At 39.3% G+C, this 15,430-nt stretch overlaps 1 protein-coding gene and 1 long non-coding RNA gene across 3 annotated transcripts in view; one reads left to right on the forward strand and one right to left on the reverse strand.

Annotated features, from left to right (window-relative positions):
• chrm2a (cholinergic receptor, muscarinic 2a) overlaps positions 1 to 15,430 on the forward strand; it is a 108,392-nt gene that overhangs the window by 68,131 nt on the left and 24,831 nt on the right. Inside the window, exon 2 of one of the 2 annotated variants that reach the window (XM_082166814.1) lies at positions 9,455 to 9,521. The exons of the other annotated variant lie outside the window; for it this stretch is intronic. The gene's annotated coding sequence lies outside the window, so the exon portion shown is untranslated. The remainder of the gene's footprint in view (positions 1 to 9,454; positions 9,522 to 15,430) is intronic. 2 annotated transcript variants of the gene reach the window in all.
• Positions 1 to 15,430, reverse strand: part of LOC309496756 — a 36,861-nt gene that overhangs the window by 3,560 nt on the left and 17,871 nt on the right. The window lies entirely within an intron of this gene.

The raw sequence follows: 15,430 nt of genomic DNA on the forward strand, positions 1-15,430 counted from the left end.
GAAAATGTTTGCAGCAAAGCCTTTCACAATATTTTCTTCAGATAACTCCAAATTTCTCCCACACACTGGACTTGATTTTTTATGACGTATTGTCGACAACTTACAATCTCCACTAGCTATTCTTTTCTTCAACTCCTCAGCATCCATCTCGACGACTGCAAGCAGATCGTGCGTGCGGTTATGATGCATTTTTTAAAATGAAAGTAGCCTAGGTAACGTTATAGATCCTGGGAGGGCGTGGCGCGTCGGCACAAATAAACTGATGTGGATTTTAAATTAGTTTATCAACTTGAAATACATGGATATTTTTGTAGATGTGTTCCTAAAAATATGCATATATTTTTACGTCTGTCATGTTGGATCCATAGATATAAACAAACTGCTTCGGTGTGTCGCATAGATGTTGTCATCGTCTTGCTGCTCCCTCCCCGTTCTGTGATTGGTTCCCTAGCTGAGGCGAAAATCTGGTCCATGGAATCCATGCTATCCATGCTGACTAGCAGCGTGAATAAAATCGCGCTGCGCTCAAGGCAGCATGGGGAAACCCAGGCTAATACGCCTGTTTAACCGAAGCTAATTCTCCTGGCGTCTGCCTGGCAAATCCGCCGATATAATAGCAATCCGCCATGGAACAAGCGCACCTGCTCTTAAAGGGAATGTGAGATGACGCTCTGATTGATTTATTGCACGTTACGCCCAAACCACACCTATGAATAATGAAGCTACTTCAGACCAACACATTTTAGATTTGCGTCGGGCGCAAGAGTCATTTATCCCGCCGGTATAATAGCAACAGCGCCGAGATCCGCCCACAAAGTTACTTGCGTTTCAGATCGTTAAAATAGGGCCCAATAAATCCTAATCTTAATCCACATGCTGCATTTGTCATATTATACAGCATAATGTTTCACATACTATAAAAAAAAATAGATGACAGTATACAGTGCAGACTGAACTACGTAGCATGCTAGTACGACAGTCAGTATACGCACAAACACTTTGAGTATGTTCAGACTGGCATACTACCATCCTATATTTGCAGTATGCAGTGTGATTGTGCACTTTCTGCATGGAATAGCCAGATGGTCTCCTGCATTTGCCAAATGTGCAGCACACTGCCAGAACACACTGTAAAGGATGCTTTTTTAATTAGATCGAAATATTTTTATCTGTTTTCATTATTGAATAAATGTTTATTTATAATCAATATTTGCACTGAGCACATTGCGATGCGTACTGGGACACTGCCTTCACCATGAAGGACACATGCAATGCTGACCAAAAGATCAATTTTTAATACCCTAATCTGGCAACGTATCTCAGGGGATACACACTTTTTTCTTTCTTTTTTAAATGTGGTAAATAACAGAATGATCAACATCTGACTTAATTTTCTATTTCAACATCTTAAGACAATGTTCACAACTAATATTAGCAGGTGTATTGTATTTTTTTGTGTGAAAAAAGTACGATTAATATATGTCTACTTTATACAAAGTCAGAATGTCCAGCACTATATGGACGGACATGTTGGCTTTAGGTCAACAAGCACAGAAAATTGTAACCAAGTCATGTGACTCCAAAAAGACTCAACTATGATACTGACAACAGCACTAGATGAAAAATTCATTCTCGTGCCTTCAACAATTCAATTCAATTCACTAGGGATGCACGATATATCGGCCACCATATCGGTATCGGCCGATATATGTTCATTTCTAATGTTATCGCTATCGGCCCGATAAGAAAATGTGGCCGATATATTAAAGCCAATAAATAATGGATTACTTCCTTCAGCTGAGGCACTTCAGATGTGCACTGTTCAACAATAAGGGTTTGAATTGCTTGAAATAACTTCAAAAAGGAAAATACAGTAAAGTGCAACGTGCAGCACAAGTCTGTCATGTAAGCTACATAACATTATAATGAGAACATCATTATAATTGTGTGCTTGGGACATGTCTGTTAATGGTGACTTGTTTTGTAATCAGGATCTCAAAAATTATTGTAAAAAATTTGATTTAAATTTATCGTCCAATATATCGGTTATCAACCTTCAAATATAAAGAATTATCGGTTATCGGTATCGGCCAAAATGTTCATATCGGTGTATCCCTACAATTCACGTTTATTTGTATAGCGCTTTTCACAATACACATAATTTCAAAGCAGCTTTACAGAAAATGCATGAGTCTATATTACAAATTATAGTGATCTGTAATCAGAGGAAACTGTCTAAGTTATGCATTTCAGAAATGTTCCTATGGGCTCAAAATGTTGTGTATAGGCAGCTCACTAAGGGTTCTGGACCAGAGAGTGACAGTAATGTAGATATGCTAATGGCCGTGTAGGTCTCCACCTCTGGTAAGTGAGGTTTGTTCCTGCAGTCCTGGTGTTGTATCTGCCCCAGTGTGCATGACGCTTGCACATTAAAGCAGCCTCCGTTCCAGCAGCCCGCAGCCATAACCCACCGTGCACTAATATATATGATAATCACAGCAGCAGCGAAGGCTAATATTATTTTCCCTCCCATAAGAGATGTCCTGTCTCGCTTGGCCAGCGTTCCTGCAGTCAGAGCGAGCGCACGCCTCCTGAGGGTCCCGCTATACGCAATTTACACTAACAGCTTTATACAAATCATTCACACTCAGTCCCTCCCCGAGTGCACTTTATGTGTACATTAACGCATGGGATGTGAATGGCATACTAGCTGGCACATATTTGGTGCAGTATGCATACAGTATGCATACATGTTATTATAGTTAAAGGCAGGGTAGGTAGGATTTTTCTAAAAAAAAAACATTCCAAATTTGTTTAAACTGTCTTTATATACCAATACATAATTAAAATGTAAGTACTCTGATAAAGAGAATATAAAAATCGAGTCTCTGTAGACCTTTTAATCTGCAATAAACACAGCTCATTATTTCCATTCACTCCACCCCCTCCCTTCTGAGCTTCTTCCAAAGCCACGCCCCCAAAACACATGAACGCGCGACGCCAAACGCTCAGGCTGGAACAAGACGCATTTATTTACCTGAGACGAGTGGAGAGGAAGGAGCGCAGTGCATGCAGTGACATCATGTAATAAAATACCTAACTTTATCACTATAAATATTAACAAATAAGATGGCTTTTAGTAGGCTACTCACTATCAAGCTAGCATATCGATACTGGTAAAGTTTAAAATATATTTTGTTTGATTCGGTAACGAGCTATATTTATAGGTAACGAGCTATATTTATAAGGCAAAGCTAAAAACAGTTTGCATTGATACACGTTTTTACATTACCATCAGTTACACTGTGATGAAGGTGAATTTCGTGTAAGATTCATAATAGGCTAAGGTGTTTTGCATGTATGAGTTTCCATGATGAAAACTTTGTTGACTCTGATGAGGACTAACGTTACACTCCGGAGACAAGTAGCCTACCGCATCGTCGGTTCGAGGACAGGTCCGGGGTCGAGGGCGAAGCAGAGGAGGTCGTTCAAGAGTGCGGGCAACCAGGGTCCGAGGAAATAGTTTTTGCCTTGTTTGCCTTCGCTGACTGCATATGCAGGTGCTTTGAATTTTGAATGCTCTTTCTCTGCCATAATTTTACTCTTCATAGGTTCCGCGCCTCTCTTGCACTCCTCAAATCAAACGGGTGCGCGCGCATATGGGCAGATCTTGTAGCAACAGTGGTGTTAGCCATGGTTGCGAGAGTGAGTGACAGTCGCCCAAACCAATCAATTGTTTCGTCCCGGATGGAAATAATGAGCTGTGTTTATTGCAGATTAAAAGGTCTACAGTCACTCGATTTTTATACTCTCTTTTTCAGAGCACTTACATTTTAATTATGTATTGGTTTATGGACAGTTTAAACAAATTTGATTTTTTTTTTGATTTTTTTATCCTACCTACCCTACCTTTAACTAGGGCTGTCAAATAAAAATGTGCATTTTGAATATTCGTTGTAAAACTGCACATTTGAATGCAAAAACCATGCATACTTGGTGCAGTATGCATACTGTGCACAGCAGGGTTATTATAGTTAACTAGGGCTGTCAAACATCAAATCGTTCGATTGCAAAATCTGTGCATTCGAATTTTTGGTGTGTCAAGAGGCGCGCGAGACTCGGTTTGTTTTTGTTAGCTTATCCAGTCAAGTCAAGTCACCTTTATTTATATAGTGCTTTTTACAATACAGATAGTTTCAAAGCAGCTTTACAGAGATAACAGTGATAAAATAATGCAACAAAGTTTGTTTCCAGAAGAAAATAGCGTCACAGTCCAGCTTACGTGAGTTCAGTGATGGTTAATTTGTGTTGTAAAAAAAGTTATTAATTTAGTTAATTTATACATGAATGAATGAATGAATGAGGCATTTGTATAGCGCTTTCATATGTACTACTGTACACCCAAAGCGCTTTACAATCATATATGGGGATCTCTCCTCAACCACCACCAGTGTGCAGCATCCACTTGGATGCACAGCATCCACAGCATCCACTTGGATACATCTAGCCGCTCTGGAGAAAACCGTGATGTCATCATTCAGCTCAGTTCAGTTTTCCTTGCATTCACATTAAAGAAATTATATTTTATTGAAGAACAATTGTTTCAAAAGGTAATGCACTTTAAAAAGTGAATGTCATTTAATTTCAATTAAAGATGCGATGCTTGATTTGGTTTATATTTGCTTGTTGCGCTCGCTTGCGTCCTCTTGTGGGTGGAGGAGACGATACAGTGCTTTTGTCCTCTAACACACGCATTGCCTTTAGAATTCGAATATAATTGGAATTTTGCTAATATTTAAAGCAATTCGAAGCCATTTTGACAGCCCTAGTTAACTAAAACTAACAAAACAACTGTAACAGTATCTCAACGATACTATAATAGGGCTGTTGGAACGAATTCCGAAATTCGAATATAATTCGAATATTAAAAAAAATCAATACTATTCAAATGCTGAAGTTACTATTCGAATATTGCTTTTTTATGTATTTTTTTTATTTTATATGCAATCTTGCCTTTCTCGCCGCCTTGGCTTACACGCATCTGAAAATGAAATGCTTTTGTTTCGTCTGATGAACAATAACGTTTTTGAATCGTAACACAATTGACCCTTCAAGTTTGACAGGCGATCTGACCAATCATAATCCGCCATTTTGTCCGATAAAGCAGTCAGGGCTGGAGAGATAGTAGATTAACATGGGAGGATTTGAACTTGAAATCCGTGTACAGACGTGTGTACAGACGTCTTTCCGCGGTTAAAACAACATTCCTTTTTATGTTCATTTTTATGTTTATTTGATGCCATAAATGAACTAGAAGGAAGAGAAGATCGGTTCACGAGCCGCTTTAACTGAGCGATCTGTCCGACACATTAAAGAGACATAAAACGGTATTTTTTGTTTAAATTTCTTTAAAAAATGACCAAAGTTGAAATGTTTGAAATGACCAAATGAGACTTTGTTTCATATCAAAAGTAAGCGGACAGTAACTGAAGGGGGCGGGTCTTTGCGAACGGTCAGTTGTGCACGTTATCCACGCTGTATCATCATAACAATACTGTCAAAAATTGGCGGAGAGCAATGTCTCCACGGAAACGGAGATCACCACTCCTGACAATTTGAGAAGCGATGTGTGGAAGGTGTTTGGATTTCAAACCATAAATGGAAAAATTACAAATAAAGCACCCTGTTTTTTTATATATATAAAAAATGTCCATTAAAGTTGACAAATTAAAGTAATTAATTTTGTTCCGCTGTTTTATTGTTAATAAGAAAGCGATCGCCTGTCTCTAAATGTTTATTGTAATGTTAGATGTTCCTCTAGTGGACAGAACGTGTAACAACAACCACATGACATTGGTGATCCATAAGCCTGTGTAATGTCGTAAATATTAAAAATAGGATGAATTTGAGCATTTAATATTCTAATATTAAATGAAATAAAATAAGGAATGGAATTCGAATAGTATTATAGAGGAAGATTGACAGCCCTACATTGCAATGCACTTAACTTGACCGTCCACTTCCAGACATATAATTACAATCTCAATATTAACTGCAATTTCTTTTGCACTAGCCATCCAGTCTCCCCTAGTGCACACTTCAGATAAATAGCATCACTACTGTGAGAGACAGACAGGTCTCAGCTCTGCAGGCGGTCGGGTGCAACACAAACAAACAAATCAAATGCCGTAAAGCAAACACTACGAGAAAGCCCTTAAAGCACCATTAATAGCTCATTACTCCGCTCAAATGAAACCCCACTCACGCTTTCAGCCTCTACGAGAATATGAGCTTTTATGAAGCGTGGTGCCTGACGGCTTATTCACTGCCGCTTTACTCAGAGAATCTGATTTCGCAAATCAAGACCTTGATTTTACTACAGCCGCACTGACACTTCCCGGCCAGGACTGTTCATGGCATAAAGACGACCCTTACAGAACAAAAAATATAATGCAAATTTATTCTTTCTCACATTATCACAGTTTATTCGCTATAGTTTAGAAAATGGTAATCAAATATGACAAGAGTTTCCTTTTGTTAGACTGTCTCACATATGAATTATGTTGAATATCTGTCAGCTGTTAAATTCAACTACACAATTAGATAATAGATAAAGTGTTGTTTAATGTGTTTTGCTCCATATTAAGAGATTTGTTAAGTGTTTAATGTTCTATTATTTGGTAATTGAAAAGGTTTTCTGGTATGTGTGAGTTTTTAGGGTCATTGTGCTGAAGAGTAGAGCCTGTTGTTCGGTTGACGATTAGCCAAACATACAGTAATTAAGACTATAATTACTATATTTTGAAAGTAATGGCTGTGCACTTCTCAGCACAGTGATAGTCTCTTGGCTAAATATTTTAGTACACGCAGCTGTGCTTTTGTTAACTAGCTTGAAAATATGAAAAAATATAAGAAATATATTACATTTTTTAAATATTACATATTTCTCTATATAACTATAGTTCTCTATAAAACTCTAAAAATCTAAATATGAATAAAAACTGTAAAAAAAACCTAAAAAACACTGTCCATGAAACATCATTCGCAGCTCATTTTACTTACGTAATGTGACGTATTGATAGGCTTTTAAAAAGCAAAGCTGTGAGGCAGAGCAAGTTATTAGATTTTGCTGGAAGGTTATGAGGCCAAACATTTTGTCCTTTTGAAGATGAACATGAATATTGCACAATAAGACTAGGAATGTGTATTCCTTCCTTTAAGCAGAGGAAGCTGGATGAAATATTCTGAATTATAGCAATCCACACAGTCTGACTTGTGATGCAACCTGGAATCATTAACACACCATTACATGTTTGTTTGTTTGGCCAGGGGAGATTTAGTCCCCCGACTGAGCTTGGTTTCTCCCAAGGTTTTTTTTTCCTTTTTATTCTTTCTCTCCATTAGGGATGTCACGATACCAAAATTCCAGTAGTCGGTACCGATACCATTAAAATGTTACGGTTCTCGGTACCAATTTCGGTACCACAGCAAAATCTGTTGGAACTATTTTTCAATTTTATTTAACTATTTGAAAAAATATATAAAATTCAATTCAATGACTTTATTTATGACGGTAATCATAAGTAAATAATACATATAAGCATTAAAGGCTACATGCTGTAAATATTGCTTAATATAATTATTTCTGTCAATTTCTTCAAGTTAAACCAAACTTTTATTTTGACGGGTTGCCGTGAAGACCTTTGAGTTTCTGTGTGTGAATGATATGACGATAGTTTTTTCTGAAATTAAACGGTAAAATGCTCATGAAGTGACTCTCAGAGCGGCTCTGGAGATGAATTTCATCACGTCATCATATCGTGAGGCAGCAGAGACTGAAAACAGCGCGAGCATCACTCGTGCTTCAGTGTGTGTGTGTGTGTGTGTGTGAGGTAAATGAAACCGCGCGTCTGCGCCATTCATTCACACAGAGACAAGCAGAACATGCAGGGTTAATATTTAAATTGTCTTTTTGCAGTTTAATATACACAGACACTATATATATCGTGGTATATGACTAAATGTTAGTCTGGAGCCCCGCGCTTAGATAAAAACACGGAAGCGACTTAAAGCAGCTCCTATTATAAGGAATTATAAGATTATCAGGAAGACGGTACCGGAGCATCAGAGCCCGCTCCGCCAGACTGCTCAACAGCTTTTTCCCCCAGGCTGTGAGAGCCCTGAACTCAAATCACCCCGCCCCCCTCTGAAACCCCACGCAAACCCCTACCTCCTGAAACATGGACCCCCCCCCCCCCCCCCCCCCAAACCCAACCCAACCTTACCACACCAAAGAAAAAACTGTATGACACTTTACACTATCTGCACTATGGACACTTTACACACACTGCTGGGTGTACACAATCCCACAAAAGACTCTGCAATATATGTTTACGTATGCTCATGCACTACATATCATCCTGCACTGTTCCCCAACCAGCTGCTGACTCAAATGTCTCTCTTTGCACATATTACAGTATCTTCTATTTTTATTTGTATAGCGTAAATATTTTTGTGAAGTATATAGTTTGTATTTTTTATTTTATTTTTTATCCTTTATTCTTTAGTTGTATAGGGTAAATACTTATATATAGTATACTTATAGTTAAATCTGTCAGTAGGTTAGTTGTGTATAGGTTTATAGTGTTTTTTTACTTCATTGTTGTATGTCTGTATTTATGTAGCACTATGGTCCTGCGAGGCACGACATTTCGTTCCACTGTATGTCCCCACATGTAGCGGAATGACAATAAAGCTCAACTTGAACTTGAACTTGAACTTGATTAGTGGGTACCAAATATACCCGGTATTACAGAAATGCTGGTATCGTCACATTTTCAGTACCGACTTGGTACCGAAGTACGGGTACTTTGACAACACTACTCACCATTCTGTCACCTGATGGAGTTTGGGTTCTTGCCACTAGGCGCGTTTCCAACTTTTGCGATATTTTCTAAATGTCGACAAAAAACGATTGCGAAATGACGGCGTTTCCATTAACCGATGTTATGCAACTAAAACGTCATTTTTTCCTCTCGCTATAAGTCATTCCAAAAATCATGGCGACGCCGGATGTTGGTAAGTTTACGTATATCCCAGCCACTGCACTGGCCATTATTATTGATCGAAGGAGACGTACAGTATGTCTGTTATCCAAGCACTAATGGTAAGGAAAGACCCTTATACTTGGAGCGGCTGGTGTGTCTGGGTAATGGAAGTGCGCCTACTGTCGCCTCCGGCTTGCTCAGTTGGGGACACTTAAAATTCAGAAATATTAGTGACTGCACTGACAATATTGGGTGAGAACTGAACTGAGCTGGATGATGACATCACTGTTTCTCCAGAGCTGAATTGAACACATTTCATAATCAATTAACTTTATACTGTTACTGAACTGAAATAACTCAACACTGAACTGCCTTCCGGTAAATAATTAACACTATTGTCTTTTTAGAGCTGCTTTACAGCAGAACTAAAGTCTACGGAAGGTTGTTTCCACCAAAGAATAAACAATAAAAAAGGTACTTCCAACTTTTTATCTCATAATTGTGACTTTTTATCTCACAATTGTGTGTTGTAAAGTCAGAATTGTGAGATAAAAACTCACAATTCTTAGGAAAACAGTATTTTTTCCCTTAGATTTGGACTTTATATCTAACAATTCTGAGAAAAGACCTCGCAATCCTGACTTTACAACACACAATTGTGAGATAAAAAGTCACAATTATGAGATAAAAAGTCGCAATTATCTTTTAAAATCATTTATTCTGTGGCGCAAACAAGCTTCCATACAATTCTGTTTGCATCACTGATCATTCCTTTCTTGATTATCCCTGTAAAGCTGCTTTGAAACAATCTGTGTTGTATAAAGCACTATAAATAAAGGTGACTTGACTGGGCTATTGAGACTTTAAACACCACCCTTAAACACCGCCTGATTCCCAGAAGCGCTGGAGTCTTGTTGTCCTGGTTTATTTTGCACGGCTCCTAATGAGCATGTATTAGTGGGCTTATTTTGGCAGCAGCTTTGAAAAATGACTTTCTTTGTTGGACAGCTGCCAGTCCTCTTCTCAAACACTAGCGTTCGCTTTCTGTCTCTGCCTCAGTCGCATCTCAGGGACGCTAAAATCACTGCATGCTAATACTCACATTAGAAAACCAGCACGCTAGCTCTGTAATGCATCATCGCTGTCAGTCGCTAATATAAAACCAACACACATCTAAAGGCTCTGTTACACCCACCCACGGTGACATCTCATTGGTTTAAAATCATGGTTTTGTTTGCCTGTTGAAAACTGGCTGCCACAATGTTATGGTTGATTATATTCTGTTCTCTAGATGTGACTCTGGTCCCTCCTTAAAGTCCTTGTGAAAATCCAGCTTTTAATGTTGTTTATACGTCTACGTGGTGTTTTTAATGTGCTTTAAGACACCATTGCTGAGTATTTTCCCCTTAAAACTGCAGTGAACCAAAGACAGTCTCAAAAACACGGTTTGAAATCGCTGGTGTTTCTGACGTCACAAACTACCTTGTAACCAATCAGATCGAGTGGATCTCTGAGCTGAGTGAGTGGAAGCGGGGCTCATTTGCATATTCATAGAACCGCGCATACTAAATAAGGCAAGTGTGTCTAGGTAAATTCAAGCTATTTTAAGGCATGAAGATGAAGGAAAAAACATTTATTTGTAATTTTGGTGAGTTTTGATAAGATGAGTTTTAAGGGATAAAATTATTGACTTCAGTGGGACTTCAAATGTAAATGGGATTTTTTTCAATCAAAAAATCTGTCTGATCACTTGGTAAAGTGATTTGACACAAACACTTAAAGATTGGGGGTTTGTTCAAACCCTTACTGAAGATTTTATAGTGATTCTTGACTTAGAAAACCCCACTAAATATGTTCAAATTGGCTGTGAATCTTGTAGCTCTGCACAGTATTCAATCGGTTGATGGTGGTTAGTACCGGTGGTGTCATATTCTCCGTGTTTGAGCATCCCCAAGTGTTCCCCCAGTACCTCAGATCTCAGATGGATGGTGGCAAAGGGACCCAGACAGGCTTCGGGCTTCACAGTACTCACTGGCTCAAACACACGGCAGTATTTTAAAGCCATTACTCCTCCATGCTTTCGCTGGGAGGAGAGAAAATGAAAACCAATCACCCTTGAGCACATTACAGACTTCAGTCAGCTCAGCCTCTCTTGTGTCCTCTTTATCTAGCCAATAAATCTCTCTCACCGCAACACAATGCTGTCATTCACACACAACACTGTCCTCATGTCAAGAGCTTATGCGCAGTAATGTAATACCAAACCTCTCTCAGGACATAAAACGACAGACACAGAATTCACAATCATACACAACATCAAAAATAAAAGGCATTATTCTGGGTTTAAATCAATATGGAATGAAAACTAATCCTATAAACTTTCTTAATAGATGTTCCTGGTGTTTTTGTGAGCGCTTCAGTGCACATTATGCCGTCAAAATGTTTGACTTCAAACAATTCCTGATTGATAAAACCACGTCCTCCCCGACATTTTTCCCCTTTGAATATCCCGTTTCACTCATAAATACATTACGTTATGGAAGTAAAATAGTTACAAACCGTTTAATTTTTAAATGGTACAGTTTAACTGCTATAAATTATCAATCGCCTGTAGCTTGTGTCAAGATTATACGTTCAAAACACTGTGATAGTTGCATACTTCAAATGTTTATTGCCTGTGTTTATGTCATCGTGTTTCCTTGTCGATTTAAACGCATTAAAACCGATGCATCAAGGGACGTGTTAAATCGATCGCCTACAGCACAGATACTGAACACAGGCATATTTCTTTACGATTAGTAAGACAGAGGTGAAGGAAACAGCAGAGTGCCAGAGTTCAATGGCATCACCCTCTCACCCGGTTTCGGCTCTTCTGTCTGGGACGCTGAGAAATTATGCAAATCAGCGGATGTGCAAATGTGAGGTATTTAATATACAGTATGCATAATTGATGAGGGCAGAGGAGGAGAGAGAGGATAATTGAGGTGCGGTTTGTGAATAGCTGAGAACTTCTCTGTACGCCATTTGATGAACAAAAAGATTTTCAAGGCTGATTTTCATATGCCGGGAATACAAAGAGAGAGAGAGAGAGACATGCATTAGAGCGACACCGAGAGTCGGCGAATAGCGCGCACAGAGCAAAAGCTGGCTATTAATTCATTAAAGCTGACTCATTACTAACCTGCCCTCTTCCATTTACACTCCGTTATGTCAGACACGGGGCCTGGTGGTAAAGGTTAAGCCACTCAAAATGTGATGTGTCCTGTAAGAGTGTGCTTGAGGAGGACAGGCGAGATGAGCTGGATAAGGTGTCAGGTGGATCAAGTGTGTCATGTTATGACTGCTGCAGGTCATGCATACAATGATCAGCTCAAAACTCAATTCCAGGGATTAACTGTCATCAGGCCCGGGTGATCCCAAAACTCTCAGCCGGGTTTTCCTAGGACATTGCCGGCTTTCTATGCAAGACATCCCAGACTTCCTCCAGACAAAAGCATCTGTGAGTTACGATACGAGCTGCTGCGTACTTGAATTTCTGAGGAAGTTTCAGGATGGTAAAGCAAAGGTTGTGGGTTCAAACCCACAATGTGCAAACATCTATAATGATGTCGATCCAGGGCCATTTTTCCTGTAATAGGTCAAACTGTGAAGGCATCTTTACACTGTCGATTTAAAGGTGCAGGGCCCTATTTTAACAATCTAAGCACATGGTCTAAAGCGCCATGGCAGAATCGCTATTTACGTGACGGAATTTGCAAGCGGAAAGACTGAGCGCTTTTCCAGAGAGCAAACGGATCTGCTCATGCGCAAGGTTAAAGCTGTGTGTGTGCATTAGTAATGCACAGTCTATTTCAGTTGCCTAAAAATAGCAACGCACCATTAATGCGCCTGAACACACCTCGTTCTCAGACCAGCAGCCCACGGGCGTACAAATAGGCGCAAATGCTATTTAAACAACGTGGCGCAGGACGTGAAAATGATAACTGCGTCAGGCTGAAACAAGCAAAACACACTTGCGTCGCGCTTGGTGCTGCATTGGGTGTATGATAGGTCCCGCAATCTGTAAGAATGACAGCTAGTGGTCGAAATAGGTACTGCAGTCCAAATTCAAAATATTGGAGATTGTTGTTTCCCCGCCTCCTCAGACTCGACACTCACGTGGGTTGCCAGTTTAAGGACAAGCAACAGGAACAAGCACAATTGACAATATAAGCCGAGGAGACTTACAAACTATAAGTTGAAGAGTTTATTTATCCGCGTTTTAATATGCTCTCGTTCATAAAGACTTTTAGATGGATACTGAGACTTTTTAGGTTGGGTAGAATCTAGAATCTCTGACCCAGTTTGTTTGCTAGCTGCAATACGCTGTGTTTCCCGCCAACTGGCATCCAGAGGTGTCGAAATACTATTGGCTGTATACTGGGAGTGGGCGGAGTCACACATACCAAAACAAAAACAGACATTCCAACGTAACACACATTTCAATTACAATGTAAAAGATTAATATTGTGTACATAAAGATATGGTGGAATCCGGCTTGTCCCGTTGATGTTCTGCTTGAGCTTTAACCGCACACCCACACACACACAGCTTTAATCTCGCGCAGGACATGCGAGATGAGCTGGATAAGGTGTCAGGTGGATCAAGTGTGCCATGTTATGACTGCTGCAGGTCATGCATACAATGATCAGCTCAAAACTCAATTCCAGGGATTAACTGTCATCAGGCCCGGGTGATCCCAAAACTCTCAGCCGGGTTTTCCTAGGACATTGCCGGCTTTCTGTGCAAGACATCCCAGACTTCCTCCAGACAAAAGAATCTGTGAGTTACGATACGAGCTGCTGTGTACTTGAATTTCTGAGGAAGTTTCAGGATGGTAAAGCAAAGGTTGTGGGTTCAAGCCCACAATGTGCAAACATCTACAATGATGTCGATCCAGGGCCACTTTTCCTGTAATAGGTCAAACTGCGAAGGCATCTTTACACTGTCGATTTAAAGGTGCAGGGCCCTATTTTAACGATCTAAGCGCATAGTCTAAAGCGCAGGGTACTTAGGGTGTGTTTGAATCCACTTTTGCTAGTTTAATGACGGGAAAATCGTATGGTCTAAAAGGGTTGTCTCTATTCTCTAAATGAGTAATGGGTGTGTTTTGGGCGTAACGTGAAATAAACCAACCAGAGTCTCATCTCCCATTCCCTTTCCAGTTGCGCTCTTCTTACCCGCAGTCTGAAAGGATGACTAGTGGTCGAAATAGGTACTGCAGTCCAAATTTAAAATATCGGAGACCGTTGTTTCCCCGCCTCCTCAGACTCCTCAGTTCATAAAGATTTTTAGATGGATACTGAGACTTTTTAGGTTGGGAAGAATCTGCAATCTCTGACCCAGTTTGTTTGCTAGCTGCAATACGCTGTGTTTCCCGCCAACTGGCATCCAGGGGTGTCGAAATACTATTGGCTGAACTGGGAGTGGGCGGAGTCACACAGACCAAAACAAAAACAGACATTCCAACGTAACACACATTTCAAAGTAAAATAACTGGCCATGGAAGTGTTTTTCAGAGAAACGAGTATGTGAACTCAGCATGTTTCCTAAATATCTGCAAACATTTAATGGTATTTTTATGCTTTAGTAGAGTGAGAAAGTTACATACAGCACCTTTAAAGGAATATTCCTGGTTCAATACAAGGTAAGCTCAATCAACAGCGTTTGTGGCATAATGTTGATTAACGCACCTCGTTTCCTTTACAAAAAAGTAAAAATCAAGGTTATGATGCACCACATACAATGAAAGTGAATGGGGCAAATTGCTGGAGGACTTAAAAGCAGAAGCGTGAAGCTTACACAAGTACTTACATTAATACTTCTATTGATTCTTTGAACTGTAAAGCTCTTTGGATCATCATTTTTACAGTCGTTTTAGGGTTGCCACGGTGACAAAGTTTTAAAACTGTATTTAAGAAAAGTTTTTTCCCCATTAAAATCATGTTAACTTGCATATTATTTAAGCCTTGTGGCTATATCATTGAAAAAGAGAGCACTGAGATGTTTATGTTTCGGCCCTATTTACTTCCACTGTAAGTGCCTCACTGTAACCCAGATCTTTGCTTTTTTTTTAAAGCAAAGGAGGGACAAGTGGAAATAAATTTTTGTGGTAATCATAATCAACCCAATGCTGTTGATTGAGCTTAACCCTGAATTTTCCTTTAAGGCAGCTTTGTGCCACCAAATTCTGTGTGTGTGCAAAGATAAAATGCCACAAAAAAGCAACTCAATAAATTACAAAAAAACAAAGAAACTGATTAGAGACAGATTATGATCTTAATGAGATATGAATATTAGTATTATGATGCATAAAACTGAAAAAGATTATCACAAAGAAAAAA

The sequence above is a fragment of the Leuciscus leuciscus genome, assembly GCF_965113295.1.
Source record: "Leuciscus leuciscus genome assembly, chromosome: 4".
NCBI classification, from domain to species: domain Eukaryota; kingdom Metazoa; phylum Chordata; class Actinopteri; order Cypriniformes; family Leuciscidae; genus Leuciscus; species Leuciscus leuciscus.